The sequence below is a fragment of the Penaeus japonicus genome, unplaced genomic scaffold (assembly GCF_977035675.1).
Source record: "Penaeus japonicus unplaced genomic scaffold, GWHDUDI00000001_assembly GWHDUDI00000001, whole genome shotgun sequence".
Lineage (NCBI taxonomy): Eukaryota > Metazoa > Arthropoda > Malacostraca > Decapoda > Penaeidae > Penaeus > Penaeus japonicus.
Genome location: NW_028234403.1, coordinates 17384195 through 17394194, shown reverse-complemented (window position 1 = coordinate 17394194; position 10000 = coordinate 17384195).

Below are 10000 nucleotides of genomic sequence, written 5' to 3'. Positions count from 1 at the left end.
TATTATATTATACATATATATTATATATTATATTATATATATTACATATATACAATTATATATTATACATATATATATATTAAATATTATATAACTATAAGAATATAAATATTTTACCCTATATATATTATATATTGCCACATATAGATAAAATATATATATGTATATATATGTAATATATATATATATATATAATATTAAATATATATATACATAATATATAAATTATATTTGCACATATATTAAATATATATATGTATTATATATAAATATAAATATATCTATATATATATATATTATATATTATCTATAATATCTACATTTATTACATATAACATTTTGTGTGTGAGAGTCTCCTGTGACTCATGTGTGGTGTGTGTGTGTCCAGTTGTTCGTGTCCCCTGTCCGTTGGTGTTCACCCCTTGCTGCGTGGTCTTGTGTCGCTGTTCTACATATACGTGTGTGTAGCCACAACAAGCATATACTATTATCTATATATACCAGTAGTTACTAATATATATATATATATATATATATATATATATATTATATCATAGTTATATATATAAATATATATCTCGCTCTCTCTCTCGCTCTCGCTCTCCCCTGCTCTCTCGCATGCTCTCTCGCACACTCTCTCACGCTCTCGCTCTCTCTCTCTCTCTCTCTCGTTGACTCTCTCTCTCTCTCTCTCTCTCTCTCTCTCTCTCTCTCTCTCTTGCTCTCGCTCTCGCTCTCGCTCTCGCTCTCGCTCTCGCTCTCGCTCTTGCTCTTGCTCTCCCATGCTCTCTCGCATGCTCTCTCGCACACGCTCTCACGCTCTCTCTCTCTCTCTCTCTCTCTCTCTCCCTCTCTCCCTCTCTCTCTCTCCTCTTTTCATCTGCTCTCTCAATATACTATAATCACTATATACATATACCTACGTCACCATATATATATACATATATATATATATATATATATATATATATATATGTATATATATATATATATATATATATAATGTATGCATATCCCCACCACTAAACATCCTTATCCCTATCCATATCCCTGCCCCTCTCCCCACGCCCAAATACCAACATAGCCCACCTTTTTTTTTTTTTTAAAATAAAACCCGCACCCCGGGCCGTCGATCACACCCATGGCGGGAGCAATCGTTTTGACCTCTTTTTAATTATTTTACAACGATCCGAGATCCCTCGCACCCAGGAACTCCTTAAAACCTCATAAGCCTGGAATGTTTGGATAAAGCAATTGTTCGATGAAACTGCTAGGTGCTCGATTGCTCATTCAAAAAAAAAGAAAGAAAACGGTGTCCCCTCGCCGAACTAAAAANAGCTTTTGCAAGACGGCAATGCATGGATTTTCTGCATGGAGCGCAATGATTATTTAACCAAGGAACATCTAAATCAACATTATGGCCGACCATCACAAAATCATCTGTTATGATAATGAAGATGGCGACGATGATAACAATAACAACATAATAATCGTCAAATGAAGTAGAATGCCAAGTAGCGAAAACAGGATCAATCTTCCGACACGTGTAGCCAAGAGATTGTGACCAATCATACGAGATGAGATTGTGCAACCCAACACGGCCAAGCCATGGAGCTGCTACGTAGCTCTGGTTCCGGCTCTACGCACGCACACATGTACATGTAAACATGCATTACAAACATGCACGCGGACATATATACAGAAACACACGCATGTACGCATGAATGCATGTACACATGAACACACGCAAGTAGGTACACACAGATGCGCAGAAACAAACACAATATACAATAACTAAATGACCGAAAAAGACACACGTGCGCGCATGCACCCAACAAAACAAACACACGCCTACACTTCCAACAAGGGCGTACAACCCGTACATAGCCAATGCACGCGGCGATTTGCACACACCCACAAGAAGCGTAGCGACGGCGTCAATACCGACATCGTTACTTCACCTGCGACATTCTCCAGCGTCGCTACTTCTCGATTATATTGCTGCTCACACGCCCACACACCCCTCCTTCCTCCCCCCCCCCTTCAATGACCCTCTAATCTTGCATGCACCCTATCGACCCTTCCCTCTGCCCCCTACCCCCCCTGACTAAAACCCTTGTCCCTTGATCCTCTCCAAGTTCTCCCACCAACCCCCAAACACCCTCCCCTAAACATGCATGCACCCTTCCCCCTCCCCCCTACCTTTCAGTCCTTCAATCCCCTCTCCCTTTCACCACTCCTACAAACTCCCCTTACATACAGGCACCCCATCCACAACCTCCTACCTTACTCCCCGAACCCTTCCCCTTTCACTCAACATCTGCACACACATACATACACACATACATCTACAAACACACACTCGCACACACACTCTCACACGCACACGCTCACAAATGCAAACATACAAGAGACAACATGTGTATTTGGTTTAATATTTGAGCGGTATTGACGGCAGGGGAATTTTGTTTACTTTTTTTTTTTTAATATTATGTAACTCGGTTATGACACACAGGTATAACCTTCCCCCTCTTTGTCTGGGGTTCTCTCTCTCTCTCTCTCTCTCTCTCTCTCTCTCTCTCTCTCTCTCTCTCTCTCTCTCTCTCTCTCTCTCTCTCTCATTCTCATTCTCTCAGTAACTCTTCCTCCCTTTTTCCATTCTGACAATGCAAAAATGAATTATTCTAAACCAAAAATCTCTGTCACGAATTAATGAGGTCGCTCCAATAATTATTTTCAGAAGGCGGGAGGGGAGGGAGTGGACAAGAGAGAACAAACGAATATCGGGAAAGGTTGAAAGGAAAACAATTTAAAACATGAGTTAGTGAGTAAGTGTGAACGAGAAGAATGAGAATGAGAAGGAGATAGTGGAGAGGGGGAGAGAGAGGAGAGGAGAGGGAGAAGAGACAGAGAGGGAGAGGAGAGAGCGAAAGAGAAAGGGCGAAAGGCGGGAAGGAAGTGTGAGGGAGGAGGAAGGGAAGGGAAGAAATGGGAGGAGGGGAAAGGATGGGGAAGAAAAGCGGAAAGAGGGAGTAGGAGGGAGAGAGTATGATACAAGGAGTGCGTCTCTTGGCAACGCCGGTGTGTGTGTGTGTGTGTGTGTGTGTGTGTGTGTGTGTGTGTGTGTGTGTGTGTGTGTGTGTGTGTGTGTGTGTGTGTGTGTGTGTGTGTGTGTGTGTGTGTGTGTGTGTATGTGTTGTGTGTGCGAGTGTGTGTGGTGTGTGTGTGTGTGTGTTGTGTGTGTGTTGTGTGGATTGGAGTGTGTGTGTGGGTGTGTGATTGTTGTGTGTGGGTGTGTTGTGTGTGTAAGTGAGAGAGTGAGAGTGAAGTGAGTGAGTGTGAATGGTGTGAGTGTGTGAGGTTGATGTTTGTTGGGTGTGGTGTTGTAGGTGTGGGTGTGTGTGTGTTGTGGTGTGTGAATGGTTTGTGTGTGTGTGTAAGTGAGTGAGTGGTGTTTGGTTGGAAGGTGAGTTGAGTGTGGGTGAAGAGTGAGTGTGAAGGTTAGTTGAGTGTGAGTGAGGTTTTTGTGTGAGGACTACCTACGAGCCCGATCGAACTACATCCTACCAATCCGGTGATTGTGAAACCTCCTATCTGGTTAGTGATAGGGAGTGATGAGTGTAGTGGGAATGTGTGTGGGGTGTGTTTGTGTGTTGTGTGTGTGTGGTGTGTGTGTGGTGTCTGGTGTGTGGTGTGTGTGTGTGTGTGTGTGTGTGTGTGTGAGTGAACGTGTGTGAGTGTGAGTCTGAGTGTGTGCGTGTGCGTGCGACTGTGACTGTGTGTGAGTGAGTGAGTGAGTGTGGTGAGTGTGTATGTGTGTGAGTGTGTATGTGTGTGTGTATGTGGTTGTGTGTGTAAGTATGTAGGTGTAAGTTTGTTGTATGGTTTAGTATGTATGTATGTGTTGTGTGTATGTGTGGATGTGTCTTGAGTTGTGTGTGTTGTGTGTTTGTGTGTGATGTCTGTGTGGTGAGTGTGTGTGTGTGTGTGTGTGTGTGTGTGTGTGTGTATGTGTGTGTGTGTGTGTGTGTGTGTGTGTGTGTGTGTGTGTGTGTGTGTGTGTGTGTGTGTGTGTGTGTGTGTGTGTGTGTGTGTGTGTGTGTGTGTGTGTGTGAGTGTGTAAGTGAAATGGACGTATGTGTGTGCCCGTGGGTGTATTTGCAAGAAAACCTATTTGCAAGGACTAAGTATGACTTGCTACTTTCAATCTACTTTATTATTAGTTTCGAATAATCAAGAAAAAGGTTCAGAAGGTAGTGCAGATGATTATGAATATGAACATAATATGTATATATTACATTTTTATAATACATAGAACATCAAAACACTTAGATATTATATATATATTATATATATATATATTCTATATATATATATATACATATATATATATTTATTTATATATATATTATTCTTAATATATAATATATATATATTTATATATATATATATATATATATATATTTCATGAATATATATAAATACTATATAAATATATTAAATACATTATATATTTATTTATATATTATATATATATATATATATATATATATATATAATTATGTAAATATATATATTACGTATATATTTCATTAATAACTATATATATATATATATACAATATATTATATATATTAATCTATATATAATATATATATATATATATATATATTCTATATCTATATATAGATATATTATACTATAAATATATATAATTATATATATATTATATATATATATTATTATATATATATATATATATATATATATATTAATTATATATATATATATTCAATTTATAAATATATATATTATATATCTATATTTCATTTATATTATTATAAATATTATATTATATATATATATATATGTTATATATATATATATACATATATATATATACACGCACCACGCCACACTCAGGGCAAAACCACCACCCCACAACACCCCCCACACCCACACACAACACCACACCCCACACACCACACACAACACAACCACCACAGACACCACACACACATAAATTACACGTTATATATAGTAATATATATATATATATTCTATATATATTATAATCTTATATATTTATATACAATATATGATATATATTATATATATATATCTATATATATTATATATTATGTATATATATTATAGATATCTATATATATATATATACATTATATATATAATATATATTTATGTATATATGTATATGTATGTATGTATGTATGTATGTATATATATATATATATTAATATATTATATATAATATATATATATATTAAATATCTATAATATATTCATATATAATACCCATATACCTACATATGATAAAGGAGTATGAGAGATGAGAGAGGACGAGATGAGAGTATGAGAGGAGGAAGGGGGAGGGGGTGGAGAGATGTGAGAGAGACGGAGAGAGAGAGAGCTAGACGAGACGAAGTTGGAGAGAGAGAGAAAGAGAGGGAGGGAGGGAGGAGGGAGGGGAGGGGGGAGAAGGGAGGGAGGGAGGAGAGAGAGTGGAGAGAAACGAGAGGGAGGAGAGAGGAATGAGAGAGGATAGATGAGAGAGAGAAGAGAGAGAGAAGAGAGAAGAGAGAGGGAGAGAGAGAAAGTAGAGGGAGGGAGAGAGAGAGGGAGAGAGAGACTGAGGGAGAGAGAGAGAGAGATTGAGAGAGAGGATGAGGAGAGAGGAGAGAGTGATTGGAGGAAGAGAGAGAGGAGAGAGAGGAGAGAGAGATAAGGGAGCGAGAGCGAGAGAGAGAGACGAAGAGAGAGGTTAAGGGAGAGGTTTAGAGAGAGAGAGGGAGAGAGACAAGAGGGATGGAGACAGAGGGAGGAGAGCGGAGGAAAAGAAGAGAAATAGATGAGCGAGAAAGCGAGAGGAGAAGGAGGAGATAGAGTGCAAGAAGAGAGAGAGAGGGGGAGATGAGAGAAGAGATAAGAGAGAGAGAGAGAGAGAGAGAGAGAGAGAGGAAGAGAGAGGGAACGGGAGAGAGGGAGAGAGAGAGAGAGAGGAGGGAGGAGAGAGAGAGAGAGAGAGAGAGTAGAGAGGCGAGTGAGAGAGATGAGAGAGAGAGATGCGAGAGAGAGGGGAGAGAGAGAGGAGAGAGAGAGGGAGGGAGAGGAGAGAGTGGAAAGGAGAGGAGAGGAGTGAAGAGGAGAGAAAGTGAGGAGAGAGAGAAATGAGAGAGGAGGCGGAGAGAAAGAGAGAGAGAGAAAGGAGAGGAGGAGAGAAGATGAGAGAGAGCAGGAGTGAGAGAAGAGAGAGAGAGAAAGAGAGGAGAGAGAAAGAGAGGAAGAGAGAGAGAGAGGAAAGAGAGGAAGAGAGAAGAGAGAGAGAGAGAGAGAGAGAGAGAGAGAGAGAGAGAGAGAGATACATTTATATATATAATATATATTTATGTATATATGTATATGTATGTATGTATGTATGTATGTATGTATATATATATATATATATATATATATATATATATATATATATATTCATATATATACATATACCTACATATGCATAGACGAGAGGTGAGAAGAAGAGGAGAGAGAGAGAGAGGAGGAGAGAGAGAGTGAGAGAGAGAGAGAAGAGAAAGAGCGAAGGGAGGGAGGGAGGGAGGGAGGGAGGGACGAGGGAGGGGAGAGAAGAGGGCGGGAGCGAAATGATGAGGAAATAGATTGAGCGAGAGAGAGAGAGAGAGAGATGAGAGAGAGAGGAGAGAGAGATGTGAGAGGAGAGAGAGAGATAGGAGCGAGCGAGAGAGAGAGGCAGAGAGAGAGGAGAGAGAGAGAGGATGGAGAGAGAGGGAGAGAGATAAAGAGGAGGAGAGACAGAGCGAGAGAGAGAAAGGAGAGAGAGAAAGACCGAAGGAGTGAAAGAAAGACTGAGGAAAAGAGAAGAGTGAGAGAGAAGAGAGAGGAGAGACGACAGAGAGAGAGTGAGAGGGTGGGGTGTGGGGGAGGGAGAGACGAGGAGAGTGGAGAGAGAGAGGAGAGAGAGAGAGGAGAGTGAGAGGGAGAACGAGAGAGGGAGTGAGGGTGGAGGGGGGATGAGGGAGAGAGGGAGGGGAGAGAGGGAAGGAGAGGGAGGGAGGGAGGGAGAGAGGGAGGGAGAGGAGATGAGCGTGAGGGAGAGAGGGAGGGGAGAGAGGTGAGGGAGAGAGAGAGGTGAGAGAGAGAGAAATTAAGGAAGAGATAGAAAGATGAATGATGAGATAAGAAGAGACGAGAGAAGAGAGTAGAGAGAGAATGATAAGAGAGAATAAAGACAAGGAAGAGAATAGAAGGAGAAGAGAGAGGGTAGGGAAGAAGAGAGAAGAGAGAAGGAGTAGAGAGAGGACGAAGTAGAGAGAGAGAAGAGAGGAAGGAGAGAAGAGAGAGGGAGGGTGAAGGAGAGGGGAGGAGGGAGGAGAGGAGGGAGAGAGGGAGGGGGGAGGTGCGAGGAGAGAGGAGAGGAGAGGAGAGGAGAGAAGAGAGATGATGAGAGCGAGAGAGAGAGAGCGGAGAGAGAGAGGAGAGAGAAGGAGGAGAGAGAAAGGAGGAAGAGGAGGAGAGAGTGAGAGAGAAGGGGAGAGAGCGGGGAGAGAGAGGAGGGGAGAGGGGAGGGGGAGGAGGAGAGGAGAGAGGAGAGAGGAGGGGGAGAAGGAGGGAGAGAGCGAGGTGAGAGGGGAGAGAAGAGAGAGAAGAGAGGAGAGAGGAGGAGAGGAGAGAGAGGGGGAGGAGGTGAGAGGAGAGATGAGGAGGGAGGAGAGAAAGAGAGAGGGGAGGAGGAAAGAGGAGAGAGAGAGGAAGAGAGAGAGGGGAGAAAAGAGAGTGAGAGAGAGAGAAAGGAGGAGAGGGAGGAAGAGAAGAGAGAAGGAGAGAGAGGAGAGAGAGGGAAGAGGAAGAGGAGGAGAGAGACGAAGGAGGAAAAGGAGACGAGCAAAAGGGGGAGGGAGGAGAGAAGAGAGGAGAGGGAGGGGTGGAGGGAAGGAGGAAGGGAAGGGAGAGAGAGGGAAGGGGGGAGAGAGACGGAAGGAGGGGAAAAGGGAGAGGGGAGAGGGGGAGGACGGGAGGAGGGGGTGGGGGAGGGGGGGGAGAGGGGAGAGAATGGAGGGAAGGGGGAGGGGGGGGGAGGGAGGGAGGAGGGGGAGGGGGAGGGAGAGAGGGAGGGGGAGGAGAGAGAGAGAGGGGAGGGGGTGAGGGGGGGGAGGATTCCTCACTCCCCTTCGCCCCCCTTACAGAGTTGTCGCGATTAGAGATGAAGTATGAGCATGTTTTTGTTTTGTTTTTTTTTTTGTGTTTATTATTATCATTCTTTCTTAGTTACCTTTCTCTAAATATATATCCTTTCCTTTATTTTCTCTTCCTTCTTCTTATCATTATCATCATCATCAATATTCCTTTATCTTCTCCTCCTTTCTATCCCTCCTCATTCCCCCACTTCCCTTTCGTTGCCCCCCATTTTTCCCCTTGCCCCCCCCCCCCCTCCCCGGTCGCTTCCCTCCTTTCCCACCCCCTTCCGTACCGATCCACAAACACACGGGGGACGCGCACAAAATGTGCCAAGGGGAGTGACCCTGACACAAGACTGGAAGAAAGGGGTTGGGGGGTCGGGGAGGGGGTGGGGGGGGTGGGGGGGGTGGGGTGGTTGTGTGTTGGGGGTGTGGGGGTGGGGGTGTGGTTTGTGGGTGTGGGGTGGTGGCGTGTGGGCGTGTGTGATGGGTTGGGGGGGTAGGGGTGGTGTGGGGGGGATTGGGGGTGAGTGTGTCGGGGTGTGATTGATATTGACCGGGGTGGTGGTGGGGGGTTGTGGTGAGGTGTGGTGCTGGGTTGGGGGAAGGGGGTGGGTAGGGTGGGTGTGGTGGTGGGTGTGGTGGTTTATGTGTGAGGGGGGGGTCAGGGGGGGGGTTGTGGGTTGTGGTGTGGTTTATTGTTGGTTTGGGGGGTGGGTGGTTTGGGGGTGGGTGGGGGGGGTTGGGGGGTTGGGGGTATGGTGTTTGGTGGGGTTTTGGGGGGGGGGGTGTGGTGGGGTGGGGTGGGGTTTGGTGGGGGGGTGGGGGGGGGGGGGGGGGGGGGGGGGGGGGGGGTGGGGGGGGGGGGGGGGGGGGGGGGGAGGGTGGGGTGGGTGGGGGGGGGGGGTGGGGGGGGGGGGGGGGGGGGGGGGGGGGGTGTTGGGGGAAGGGTTGTGGGGTGTGGTTGGGGGGGTGTGGGGGGTTGGGGGGGGGGGGGGTGGGGGGTGTGGTGTGGGGGGGGGGGTGGTGGGGGGGGTGGGGGTGTGGGGGGGGGGGGGGGGTGGGGGGGGGGGGGGGGGGGGGGGGGTGGGGGGGGTGGGGGGGGGTTGGTGTGGGGGGGGTTTTTTGGTGGGGGGGGGGGTGTGGGTGGGGGGGGGTGGGTTGGGGGTGGTGGTGGGGTGGGTTGTGGGTGAGTGTGTTTGGTGTTGTTGTGGGGTTGGGGGTGGGGTTATTGTAGTGGTTTGGAAGTGTGAGTTATAGTGGTGGGTGGGGGGAGTTTTTGGGTGGGAGGGTGGGTTGGAGGTGGGGGTGGAATGGGTGGGGTTTGTGGGGTGGTGGTGGTTTTGGTGTGGGTGGGTGATGGTGGGTGTGTGTGGTGTTGGGTGGTGTGGTTGGGTGGTGTGTGTGGGTGGTTGGTGGTGAGTGTTTGTGGTGGTGTTTGTGTGTGTGGGGTGGGGTGGTGTGGTGAAGTGTGGGGTGTGGAGGGTGTGTGGTGTGTGTGTGTGGTGTTGTTAGTGGTGGTGGTGTGTGGGGTGTGGTGTGTGTGGGTGGGTGTTCGGTGGTGTGTGTGGGTTGTGTATTTTGGAGTGTGGTTGCGTGGTGCGTGTGGGGGGTGTGGTGTGGTGTTGTGTGTGTGAATGGGGGATTAGAATAGAAGTTCCATTCACACCCCCCCCCCCCCCCCCCCCCCCCCCCCCCCCCCCCCCCCCCCCCCCCCCCCCCCCCAGCCCTAGAACCCTGGACTATAGGAGGAGGAAGATTGGATAAGGTGGGATAGAGAGGTGAGC